The sequence below is a fragment of the Oncorhynchus masou genome, chromosome 32, assembly GCF_036934945.1.
Source record: "Oncorhynchus masou masou isolate Uvic2021 chromosome 32, UVic_Omas_1.1, whole genome shotgun sequence".
Lineage (NCBI taxonomy): Eukaryota > Metazoa > Chordata > Actinopteri > Salmoniformes > Salmonidae > Oncorhynchus > Oncorhynchus masou.
Genome location: NC_088243.1, coordinates 43,889,853 through 43,902,286, shown reverse-complemented (window position 1 = coordinate 43,902,286; position 12,434 = coordinate 43,889,853). Strand labels below are relative to the sequence as shown.

At 40.3% G+C, this 12,434-nt stretch overlaps 1 pseudogene; it reads left to right on the top strand.

Moving 5' to 3' along the window:
• LOC135526112 (kelch domain-containing protein 2-like) overlaps window positions 1–12,434 on the top strand; it is a 36,173-nt pseudogene that overhangs the window by 16,919 nt on the left and 6,820 nt on the right.

Below are 12,434 nucleotides of genomic sequence, written 5' to 3'. Positions count from 1 at the left end.
TTTGGAAGACTAATTTGCGACCAAACTTTAGCTTCCTGACTAATGTCTTGAGATGTTGCTTCAATATATCCACATAATTTTTCTTCCTCAAGATGCCATCTATTTTGTGAAGTGCACCAGTCCCTCCTGCAGCAAAGCACCCCCACAACATGATGCTGCCATCTCCGTGCTTCACGGTTGGGATGGTGTTCTTCCGCTTGCAAGCGTCCCGCTTTTTCCTCCTAACATAACGATGGTCATTATGGCCAAACAGTTCCATTTTTTGTTTTATCAGACCAGAGTACATGTCTCCAAAAAGTACAATCTTTGTCCCCATGTGCAGTTGAAAACCGTAGTCTGGCTTTTTTATGGCGGTTTTGGAGCAGTGGCTTCTTCCTTGCTGAGCGGCCTTTCAGGTTGTGTTGATATAGGACTCGTTTTGCTGTGGATATAGATACTTTTGTACCTGTTTCCTCCAGCATCTTAACCTTTTGGAACTCTAGGGGCGCAATTTCATTTTTGGATGAAAAACGTTCCCGTTTTAAACAAGATATTTTGTCACAAAAAGATGCTCGACTATGCATATAATTGCTACTGTTCGAAAGAAAACACTCTGACGTGTCCAGAAATACAAAGATCTTCTCTGTGCGTGCCCTTTAACGTGAGCTTCAGGCAAAACCAAGATAAGATGGCATCCAGGAAATGACAAGGATTTTTGAGGCTCTGTTTGTCATGATCTCCTTATATGGCTGTGAACGCAAGAGGAATGAGTCTGCCCTTTCTGTCGTTTCCCCAAGGTGTCTGCAGCATTGTGACGTATTTGTAGGCAGATCATTGGAAGATTGACCATAAGAGACCACATTTACCACGTGTCCGCCCGGTGTCCTGCGCCGAAATTGGTGCGCAAAAGTCACCTGCCAGTATTTTTCCAAACAATACAGAGAGTAAAGCAAGCTTCCACGAACTGCATGTCAATGAAGAGATATGTGAAAAAACACCTTGAGGACTGATTCCAAACAACGTTTGCCATGTTTCGGTCGATATTATGTAGTTAATCCGGAAAAAGTTTTACGTTGTAGGTGACTGCATTTTCGGTTCGTTTCAGTAGCCAGGCGCAATGTAGAAAACGGAACGATTTCTCCTACACACAGACGCTTTCAGGAAACACTGCGCATTTGGTGTGTAACTGAGAGTCTCCTCATTGAAAACATCAGAAGCTCTTCAAAGGTAAATGATTTTATTTATTTGGTTATCTGGTTTTTGTGAAAATGTTGCGTGCTACATGTTATTCAAAATGCATTGCTAGCTTTGCATACTCTTACACAAATTAGTCAATTTCTATGGTTCAAAAGCATATTTTGAAAATCTGAGATGACAGTGTTGTTAAGAAAAGGCTAAGCTTGAGAGCAAACGCATTATTTTAATTTTATTTGCGATTTTCAGAAATCGTTAACGTTGCGTTATGCTAATGAGCCTGAGGCTTTAGTCACGATCCCGGATCCGGGATGGGGAGTTTCAAGAGGTTAACAAGCTCCTTTGCTGTTGTTTTGGGATTGATTTGTACTTTTCGCACCAAAGTACGTTCATCTCTAGCAGAAAGAACACGTCTCCTTCCTGAGCGGTATGGCGGCTGTGTGGTCCCATGGTGTTTATAATTGCGCACTATTGTTTGTACAGGTGAACGTGGTACCTTCAGGCGTTTGGAAATTGCTCCCAAGGATGAACCAGACTTGTGGAGTTCAACAAAAAAAATTCTGACTCATTTCTTTTGATTTTTTTCCCCATGATGTCAAGCAAAGAGGTACTCAGTTTGAAGGTAGGCCTTGAAATACATCCACAGGTACACCTCCAATTGACTCAGGCTAATTGACATCATTTATCAGAATCTTCTTAAAGCCATGACATCATTTTCTGGACTTTTCCAAGCTGTTTAAAGGCAAAGTCAACTTACTGTATGTAAACTTCTGACCCACTGGATTTGTGATACAGTGAAATAATGTCTGTGAACAACTGTTGGAAAAATTACTTGTGTCATGCACAAAGTAGATGTCCAAACCGACTTGCCAAGACATTTGTGGAGTGGTTGAAGAACGAGTTTTAATGACTCCAACCTAAGTGTATGTAAACGTTCGACTTCAACTGTATAAGTATCGTCTTCTTGACTAATAATTCGACATGGCCTACATAATGTCTCCTCGTCTGAAAATCAGTAGGCCTACTGAGTTGGGTGCAAGTTATTTTAAAATGTTTTGAACTGTATAGTTGGCATTAAAAATAAATTCCCTTTTATAAATAGTAAAAAAAAAAAAATGAGAATGAAGTGTGGTTTGTGATGGTCTCTGACGTTTGGCTGGATAGCGTGGAGGTGCTGGAGAAAATCCACCTCATGTTCTCAGGTTTGTCCGATAACTTCTCACTCACAGAAGAAGAATTCATATGGGGGTCTTTACCAGGTTACTGTAAAGCACTTTGACAACTGTTTCTGTAAGAAGGGCTTTATAAATCAAATTGTATTGATTGATTGAAGCATTTATTAAAATCGTATGGTTAATGTTGACATTGGTCATTTTCATGTGTTTGTCCTACATTTCCATCTCAGAGATTTTGCAGTCTCCATACATCTGCTCAATATCAAATCAAACTTTATTTGTCACATGCGCCGAATACAGGTGTAGACCTTACCGTGAAATGCTTACTTACAAGCCCTTAACCAACAGTGCAGTTCAAGAAGAGTTAAGAAAAGATTGACCAAATAAACGAAAGTAAATAATGATAAAAAGTGACACAATAAAATGACAATACTGAGGCTATTTACAGGGGGTACCGGTACTGAGTCAGTGTGCGGGGGTACACGTTAGTTGAAGTAATTTGTACATGTGGGTATGGGTGAAGTGACTATGCATCGATAATAAACAGCGAGTAGCAGCAGTGTACAAAACCAATGGGGAGTGGGTCAATGTACATAGTCTGGTGGCCATTTGATTAATATCTAGTTCGACTGCTCAATAGTATGGTCTGAAACAACCTTCTCATGTGTCCATTGTAGGATACGCAGCTATGCCTCCCACCTGCTTCATCTTCTGCAGAAACTTCTCCCCGGCCCCCTTTGGAAAAAGACAAATCACTCAAGGGTAAAAAATGATTTTAAGTTTAACTTTTCCATCATTTGTTTTCTTGAACTTTATTAGCAAAGTTCTTATGATTTCTGTTCACATAATAGCTAATCTTTAGCATTGTCCAATACATTTGTCTGCATAAGGCTACATTTGCTCATTATAGCATTTTACCAAATCTTGTTTTCACAGGTTACTAGATGGTTTGTTGTCTTTGTTTTGCCTCTGCAGTGGCATTTTGTAAATGTCATCTTTGACATAACAACATGTGAATCTACTTTTTCTGTGTCCGAATCCAGTACTGCAGCCAGGAGATTGTTGTCATTTGAGAAGACCTGGTGAACAAGATGTGTAGACATTGTGTCCGGCTGCCTACCAGCAATCGCCGCATTCCAAACCATGTGAGATTTAGCTCCTCAGTTATGGCACAGTCAACCTCTACTACTACTGCCTATAGCATCTAACTTGGCTAGTAACCATGGCCTGTATTCACAAAGCATTTTAGGGTAGGGGTGCTGCTCTAGAATCGTCCATAAAATGAAGATCTAAAAGGCCAAACTGATCCTAGATCAGCACTCCTACTCTGAGATGCTTCGTGAATACGGGTCCTGTAGTACAGTTTATTCGTCATGAGAGACATTTTCATGTTATCTTTATCTCCAGTTTGTGAAGACCATCTTGTTTTAGGGCCACCTGGCAACACTGCCGCTGTGTGTCAGTCCAGTGTTCTGGGCCTATGACTACGCTTTACGGGTTTATCCCATGCCTGTTATCATCTTTGCAGACAAATATGACCCCTTCAACATATCCAACACAGACTGCCTCTACATCAACATGGTACTTGATACTTATTCAGAGATTTTTACCACTTTGTTTTAATTATGAGACTCAGTATGATGGTAGATCTTGTATTCTCATTTATAAGCTGTTTATGTACTGTTTGATGTATCATTCTGTTCATGCAGGGCCGCTTCCCAAAAAGTGGGTTCACTTTTAAGGACGGGTGAGAAATGTTATTTTGTCTTTGTTTATGCAGGTTCTACACTTAACGTTACTCATTATTTTTATTAGCATTGCTCTTTACTGGCAATACGGTAACTAGAGTATTGAGAATCAATTTGGTTTTGATGTCTTAATTCTTCTTTCTCATCTAAATATTATTTCGTTCACCACAGCAAACTTCAAAGTCTCTGAAGACCATAATGATAATTCTGGACTTGGATCGGCTGTAATGGTTGTGCAACATGTTTTTTGTCCAAAAATACTTTTGTAAAATCCCTTTGTATTTTATTTGTACATACTGTAACATTCAGCTTGGATCACAAACTATGTTACCATATAAAAGTTCAAAGAAATACTGCTCCTATACTGTGACCAAAGCAAAACAGACACATTGAACAAAATATGCAAAACAAATGCATATTGTCAGTGTATAAATTCACAAAACCAATGAAATTAAACCCCAAATAAAGTTCAGGATGTAAGTCCAACTAAAAACGGTCCTAAAGTCAATCAAAAAGCAAAACAAATTGAAATCTCCCTTCAAAATGCGAAAATAAGTCATCCAATAAAGGCACAAAATAATAGTCAACAGGATCAATCTCACAGGATGGTTGAGGAAGAGGAAAATCCAGCCTGGTTGAGTGTTCCTTAAAACAGCTCGATGTTCATTGCATCCTCTAAAACAGTGGTTCTTAACCTTGGAGGTACTGAACCCCACCAGTTTCATATGCACATTCACCGAACCCTACTTAATTGGAAAAATAAAATATGATTTTTTTTCAAATTCAAAACATAGGTATATATTTTACTGGTGCACAACATGAACTGTTTATCAACATCACTGTGTTCAAAGAACAAATTAATCAAAACATGATTTTCACACAAAAACATAATAATGAATATTTACTGCAAATCAGTGTGACTTCTGCTGTTGCCTTTCAGAGACCAGTTCAGAAATGCGTGGCTTCACCTTGGCAAGTGCCACTCATGTCATTTTTGCAACAAAGTCTGTTCCTTTTCTTCGTTTATGTCCAGCATCCTTGAAAGGGATTGCTCGCAAAGATATTTTGTAACAAACGATATGAAAATCTCCAGAGCTTTCTTAGCAATAACAGGGTACGTTACCATTTGTTGACACCAAAACGTTGAATGCGTTGTTGTTCTGAAGAGTTGCTGTTGAATCTGGCTCTGCTGAATTGCAATGATTTCACCGAGGTATTCATCATTGACATCTGTTGTCTCAACACTAAACGTGAAAGGCTGTCTCACCCATTCTGGATATGACTCTCTTGTAGGGAAGTATCCGGCGAGAGACTTTGCAAGCTCATCTAAGTGCGTGGCAATTGCTTGCTTCAGTTCCTCTGGTACAGAAATGTCTCCGATTCCAGATACATCTTCGATCTTACTTACAAAGTCGTCCAGCAGGGGAAAGTTTGCCCAAGTTATCGTTTTCTGTTCGTCGTTTCCATAACGGTAGCTTTTTTTGAAAAGCCTTCAGGTTTTCCTTCGCTTCGATGATGTTGACTCCACCGCCCTGCATTTTTTGATTGAGAGCAGCAAAGATATCAGCCATGTACGCTAAAATGAGAATGAACTCAGAATTTTTGAAGCAATCTGCATGACAATGTTGGTGCTCATGCAAAAACAGGGCTAATTCCACACGCACTGCAAAAACACGATTCAGCACCTGTCCCCGGGATAACCACCGAACGTTAGAATGGTACAGAAGTACCTCGAATTCAGAGCCCATTTCTTTACACAGCTCACTGAAGATGCAGTGCCTCAGAGCACTAGTTTGCGCACAGTTCACGCATTCCACTACAATTTTTAATACTTCTGCCAGTTTTGGAGGCAAAGTTTTTGTTGCCAACGCATGCCTGTGCAGAATACAATGCGTAACAATGATGCATCCGCTTTCACTAGCGCACCAAAACCAGACTTTCTTCCCATTATGACTGGAGCTCCGTCCGAACAAACTGCAGAAACCATATCCCACAAAAGATTGTTGTCTTTGAAGAAGTCATCCACAAGTTTCTTCACATCGGCTGCCTTAGTTGTTGTTGTAAGAGGCTTACAAAATAAAAAATCTTCCTTTATTATGTCTTTCACAAAGCGCACGAATACAGCAAGCTGGCTTAGATTGGAAACGTCTGTGGTCTCGTCGAGTTGAAGGCTGAATTTTGCCGGGCTTGAAATCAGATCTGCAACTACTTTGCTCATGTCCTCTATTCTGTCACTGATGGTGTCCTTTGAAAGAGGAATTTGGGATAACTTAACTTCAGCCTCGGTTTGTTGATGGGTACAAAGCCGAGAACATGCAGAGTAGCCTTTTCATCGAATTCAGTGAGCGTTGTGTTCTTGTATTTTCCATCTCCATGCAGCTTAAGGAAGTGTCCTCTTAGTTTTGCCGGTGCTAGACTAGAATTGCTCAACTTGGCATTGCAAATCATGCAGTTAGGACGCTGACTCCCATCACGTTCCGTTATACATGTGAATCCATATTGTACATATTCGTCCGACCACTTTCTTTTTTTGCTCGACATAGTAAGTATGAAGGGATTAAAATATTACGAAAGAAATCACAAGACAGTCACAAGTCGACTACTGATCGCACCAAATTCCCTGCAGTACAGATAGGCCAAGCAATGTAGCGTGATCACCTGCAGCCAATGATGGCCAAGCGGGGCGTGTCATCACAAATCATATTAGTTGAATGTGTGTCTTGACCTCCGCAGAACCCCTGAGACTGACTCACCGAACCCCTGGGGTTCGATCGAACCCAGGTTAAGAACCACTGCTCTAAAACAATCAACATACAAATTCTTTGTCATTGGGGTTAACAATCCACAAAAATGAGCAACAAATTATCACTTGGAATGGCTAATATATGCTCTTAAAAGGTTTTTCAAACAAATAGAACCTCAGCCAAGTACATCCCAAACATTTCTCAAAACTCTCCTCCATTTGTTCTTATTTTATGATGTATTGGCAATCGCACAATTTAATGTGCATTCCACAATCTATTGTGCGAGATGGAAACAGGACTCCCAAAAATGGAAATAAATACCCCAAACTACCCCCCAAAATAAACAAAACTAAATCAAACAACTTTTCTGTTAAATAATAAATACACACTTGATCCCTACACACACTCAAGGATGGCGGCTCTTCAGGCGGCAATACCTCTTGCAAGTCCCAAAAACTTCTCTGCCGCAGCCACAATAATGTCCAGTTTCTTACATGTCTTTCAGACTTGTGCCATATAGTTTATAACTGGCAATGTCGCAAAATCCACCTTTAACACAGGGTATCTTTTGACTGGCAGCAAACATTTACTACAGGCTGTGGTGTGTCCACTACCATATCTTCACTAATGTCACTTCTTTTCTCAATACTTTGAAATCTCCTCTGCATAGAAGATTTGAATGACCGCTCTAACTTCTGCCACCTCAATCTCCTTCACCCTTACAGGGCACTCCAGGAACTCGAGATCATGATCCCTTATCACAATTGCAACACTGTCATCCTTCCACACACCGTTCTTCAATATACTGTCTTGAAACATAACCAAATCCTTTACAATTCTTACACTGCAGTGGTCTGTAGACAAAAGCTCTTACAGCATATCAACAGGACCGACATACTTTCTTATTTTTCTCCATTCACCCAGCGGGTCAAACCCCAGGCACAAACCACACCAGGAATTCTCTTTGGGATTCATCCTGAACAGCCATCATCACCCCTGAGATGACTCCTTTGACGGGTGCTCTTACCCCAAATTTTAAAAACACACAATTTATTTTGTCCAGATTATGTTTAGGCTCACTGCTATCTTCCTCTGTTCTTCAGAAATACAATTAATCAAAATAAGACCACTCCTGGTCACTGACCACTTTTCCCAGCGCATACTTCACAATTTGACACCTCAAACGGGTCTCCCACATATGCATCCCAACAAGAAGAGATTCATTATCATTCATACATGTATCCTCCACTCCAATTCCAGTTTTCAATACTACTGTTGTCCATTCAGAACATTCGTCTTCACCAACTTTGCTCGGCACGCTGCTTGATGCGAACTCATCATCCACTTCCATCTTTTCCTGACAGCATGTCCCAGCAGCCTTTGCCTTCACCCATTTCTAAAGGGGACATGTCTTCTTAAAGGGATAGCCCACCAAAATGACAATGGCAGCCATCTTATATTTGACAGTGAAAATAATGCAGTCAGAACTGGCAGATACATAATACAACAGCATTAAAATTAAAATACACAAAGCTTTAACCTTGCAAAGTTTTTAAAACTTTAAACCAGACGTCATATGTCTATCACCTCACACTACCTTTTGTATCATGGAGAATAAAGGTTCACATTCCTTGAATTGTCAACTCTGTTCTTTTTCACTTGACTGGTGAATGTTTGACAATAAAATCATATTTTTTATTACGCTTCTATTCTGGCTACTATCCTTCTTGCACAAATGAAATTATATTGATCCCATAAAGATGGCTTAAATGAGATGTTATTGGCTGCTTCCGGTCAGGCTTCAACTAAATTTTGCACAGTAATCACTGGACAAAAACAACGCTTTACGCTAAAGGCCAAAGCAGACGTGGGTCATTTGAAGTCCTGTACGTAAGTGACATATAAGCTGAATCTGTTCTTTTTCAATGTTTTATGCATTAACCGCAGTTAAATTGGATGATATGGCAAACGAACTACCACGTTCATGTCAGCTGTTTCTGCAAGCTTTCTAACGCGTTAGCTAGCTAGGCTACGTTGGTAGTATCGCACAATCAATATGTTTAAAATTATGCTTACTGCAAACTTGTCTTTATACACGAGCTACGTATTTATATTATGTTAATGATAGCATGAAGGTTAACGTTTTGCGTTCCCATGTAAACAAACCATCCTCCACGGTGCAAAAAAGTTGTCAAATGTTTTTGTGATCTGGCACAGTACACAGTTGGTACACAGTACTTACAGGTTCATACTAGTTAACAGGCAATAACAATCCAAGTATTACCCAGTAACTGCTTTTCGCAATCTGAATTATTTTTCTCTCTTAGAATTCCGATTTGTAAAACATCTTCTCTTTAGGCATGTATACGCATGTATTTAACTAGGCAAGTCAGTTAAGATCACATTCTTATTTACAATGATGGCCAAACCCGGACGACGCTGGGCCAATTGTGCGCCTCCCTATGGGACCCCCAATCATGGCAGGATATGATACAGCCTGGATTTGTTGGCCAGTTTTAGGTACACCACACAGTTTACGAATATAGTTAGCTCCTACAGACAGTGAGTCAGGTGTCCGTGACTTGCTATATAAAGCAGGCATTGAGGCATTGTTACTGTTCGATTAAACGTTGGAATAGGCAAAACGAGTGTTCTAAGCAAGATATGGATCTTTGGTGCCAGGCACGACGGATCCAGTATCTCAAACAGCCGCCCTCCTGGGCTTTTCATGCACATCAAGATCACTTTGAGTCAAAATGCAAGCAGAGATCTACCTCTTAGATTTATTTAAACATGACTTTAAAAAAGTAAGCCTATGCAACATTAACCAATTAAAACAATATATTTGGGGGATTGGAAATTATGCCGACAATTACATTGATGGAAGCGACAATTTATCTCCAATATTAAAGCTGAGCTACACCCTTAAACACATTCACCAAATTAAAAGTTCTGCAGCAATGTTTGTGCATATTGTCTATGCTTGAATTGCCCTGCCAATGTTTTTCTCAGACCATTTTCAAATGACATTTAAAAAAAATGTAGGTATATGATCACACTGGTAATTATTTGGATAACTTGTGAGGCACAGCTGAGTGTCTTTTTACTGGACTGGTGGCCTGCATCTGATGGTCAGCCTGAGGGGAGGGAGGGAGGGAGCAGCAATGAGGCTGCCACTCACCGTCCCTGTGCACAACTCCTTCCGCTGAGAAAAGGGGACACAGTCTTCCAGCTGATTGCAAAACTCAAGTCACGCTACATTATTTCTGCATCATGCGCCAATTAACGTTACTTATGACTAGAGAAAGTTAAATATTCCTCTTAAAAAAGACAAGCCGCAAATAATAACACAAGCTTATCGGAACACTTTCCTACTCTTTCATTGCAGCTGCAGTGCTGGTTGTAGCGTGAGTGGAAGTAGGGAAAACACACATTTTATGGCTTTTGTAAAAGTGTTGAACAAAGTGTTGACAGTGCTGATTAACAACCTAAACATCAACTTACTCAAAAACAGCAGCTCTTTGTATTTGTTGAGTTCTAGTAATGTTTTTGAAATCTCAGTATCAACATTGCTGTGCGTTTGAGGCCTCTTTTCACAGTTTATGCCTCGAGGAAACTGCAGATGTGCTGATCTGAGCGGCCAGCGGTAGGCCTATGGCTGCACTTGACTTGCTCTCTGGGCCTGCTGGGTAGGCAGAGTTCTTCCTTCAGACATGAAATGGTTCAAAATGGGAACACTTTGCCTTGTAAGACTGTTGAATCAAGTGCACCTACCGCCAACGGTACAAAAAAAAAAAAAAATAGGAATGTAATGCTATTTAAACAAATGTTTTTTACATAAATGTTTGGTGATTAGGAATGCCTTGAAGATTAACCAGTTAGTGACCACAGGTCTAGGGTGGGCGACAAACAAAAAACATACAGTTCGTGGTAGTGCTGTGGTTGAAGGAGAATGGCAAGAATCGTGCAAGCTTACAGGGAAGCCACAAACAGACAAATAATAGCACAGTACAACAGTGGTGGTAGAACAACATCTCAGAATGCACAACTTGTCGAGCATTGTCACGATATGGCTATTGCAGTAGCAGACCACGCTGGGTTCCACTCCTATCAGCTAAAAACAATAAGAATTTGTTCTGGAGGCAAATGGGGGTCCAACCTGGTACGATACTGAACAAAAATAAATGTAACATGCAACAATTTCATAGATTTTACCGAGTTAGTTGATATAAGGAATTCAGTGAATTGAAATCAATTAATTAGGCCCTAATCTATGGATTTCACATGACTGGCAATGCAAATATGCATCTGTTGGTCACAGATACGCCAAAAAAAGTCAGTATCTGGTGTGATACTGACTATGGGGGCCTCATGCAGCGTGGCACACATCTCCTTTGAGTTGATCAGGCTGTTGAGTTGATCAGGCTGTTGATTGTGGCCTGTTGAATGTTGTCCCACTCCTCAATGGCTGTGTGAAGTTTGCTGGATATTGGCGGGAATTGAAACATGCTGTCGTACACGTCTATCCAGAGCATTCCAAACATGCTCATTGGGGGACAGGTCTGAGTATGCAGTAGAGGTCGACTGATTAATCGGAATAGCCAATTAATTAGGGCAGATTTAAAGTTTTCATAATCGGAAATCGGTATTTTTGGGTGCCAATAAAATAAAATAAATACATTTTATTTTTTCATACCTTTATTTAACTAGACAAGTCAGTTAAGAACACATTCTTATTTTCAATGACGGCCTAGGAACGGTGGGTTAACTGCCTTGTTCAGGGGCAGAACGACAGATTTTCACCTTGTTAGCTCGGGGGATCCAATCTTGCAATCTTACAGTTAACTAGTCCAACACAATCATGACCTGCCTCTCTCTCTCGTTGCACTCCACAAGGAGACTGCCTGTTACGCAGATGCAGTAAGCCAAGGTAAGTTGCTATCTAGCATTAAACTTATCTTTATAAAAAAACAATCATAATCACTAGTTAACTACACATGGTTGATGATATTACTAGATATTATCTAGCATGTCCTGCGTTGCATATAATCTGACTGAGCATACAAGTATCTGACTGAGCGGTGGTAGGCAGAAGCAGGCGCATAAACAGCACTTTCCTGCGTTTTGCCAGCAGCTCTTCGTTGTGCGTCAAGCATTGCACTGTTTATGACTTCAAGCCTATCAACTCCCAAGATGAGGCTGGTGTAACCAAAGTGAAATGGCTAGCTAGTTAGCGCGCGCTAATAGTGTTTCCAACGTCACTCACTCTGAGCCTTCTAGTAGTTGTTACCCTTGCTCTGCATCGCTGCTTCGATGGTGGCTGTTGTGTTGCTGGTTCGAGCCCAGGGAGGAGCGAGGAGAGGGACGGAAGCTATACTGTTACACTGGCAATACTAAAGTGCCTGTAAGAACATCCAATAGTCAAAGGTTAATGAAATACAAATGGTATAGAGGGAAATAGTCCTATAATTCCTATAATAACTACAACCTAAAACTTCTTACCTGGGAATATTGAAGTTAATAAAAGGAACCACCAGCTTTCATATGTTCTGAGCAAGGAACTAAAACGTTAGCTTTCTTACATGGCACATATT